Below are 1,487 nucleotides of genomic sequence, written 5' to 3'. Positions count from 1 at the left end.
ATCTTGTATACTGTAATTTTGCTATTTTCACTTATTAGTCTCATAACTTGCTTTCTCAATTCTTTGGTCATTTCTTTATAGACATCATGTCAGCTGAGCAAAAAAAGAGAGTTTCATGCTTTCTTTTCAATTAGTATATCATTTATTTTATTATGTCATTCTATTTACTACCTTGGATTTTCAATACAATGTTGAGTAGCATTGATGAGAAATAACTTCCTTGCTTTGTTCTTAATTTTAGGGGAAAATCTAATAAATCAATTTTAAAAATCATAGATATTCTGTAAATGATTAGGTAAGGTTGAGGAATTTTCTGTATTTGTAGGATGAGAGGTTTCTTTTTGAGTTTTTTTTTTATTATTTTTTTAACTACAAAATTGTATTGGATCAAATACCAATTGACACAATTATGTTATTTTTCTTATTTATATTGTTGCTATGCTGGATTCTATTTATTAATAGAACAATATGAAGAAGACACATAGCATAGCATAGCAACAATTTAAGAAGAAAAAAGTAGAACTATCATTGCATACCCAGAATAAACCCACATGGTTGTGATATATAATTTATCAAAAATTATTAGATTCAGTTTGCTAATATTTTGTGGGGGCTTTTGCATCTATATTCGTAAAAGTTATTGGTGTAGTTTTTTAAAAGAATAATATGTTTATTTTCTGTGTTTTTTATTAGGGCTACATAGAATAATATAGAGACTGTTCTAACTGGTTTTACTTTTTAGAAGAGATTATGGAGAATTTGCATTATCTAGTCCTTAAATATTTAGTATGATTCACCAATGCAACCATATAGGCCTGGTGCTTTCTCTTTTGGAATATTATTTATTATTGATACAATTTCTGTAATAAAAATAGGGATATACAGGTTATCTCTAGTGCTGTGGACTTTAGCAATTTGTGTCTTTTAAATAATTGGTCTGTTGTATCTACATTATCAAATCTGTGGCTTAGAACTATTTATTATCTTTTTAATGCCCATGGATGACTAATAATGATGTGTTCATTTTTGACATTGGCAGTTTGTGCCTTCAATTTTTTTTACTGGTTAACCTGACTAGAGATTTGTGAATTTTGCTTATATTTTCAAAGAATCAGCTTTTGATTTTGTTAATGTTGTCTATTTTGTTTCTCCTTCAATTTTATTGATTTCTGCTTTGACTTTTATTTTTTCTGTTCTTCTGCTGGTTTCATACTTAACTTGTGCATTATTCTCTAGTTTCCTAATGTGCAACCTAAGATTTTTTTATGTTTAGTTTTTCTAACATAAAGAAATATTGTACATATAGAGAAAAACGTATGTACAGAAAATACATAAATATAGATTTATATCACTTAGTACTATCAATTTCATTCTAAGCACTGCTTTTTAAACTGTGTGTGTGTGTGTGTGTGTGTGTGTGTGTGTGTGTGTGTGTGTGTGTGTGTTTAAGACAGGATCTCACTCTGTCACCCAGACTGGAGGGCAGT

Source organism: Rhinopithecus bieti, unplaced genomic scaffold (genome assembly GCF_001698545.2).
Source record: "Rhinopithecus bieti isolate Rb0 unplaced genomic scaffold, ASM169854v2 scaffold_37857, whole genome shotgun sequence".
Taxonomy (NCBI): Eukaryota; Metazoa; Chordata; class Mammalia; order Primates; family Cercopithecidae; genus Rhinopithecus; species Rhinopithecus bieti.
The sequence above is the reverse complement of the archived record's forward strand: the minus strand, read 5'-3'. Positions refer to the sequence as shown.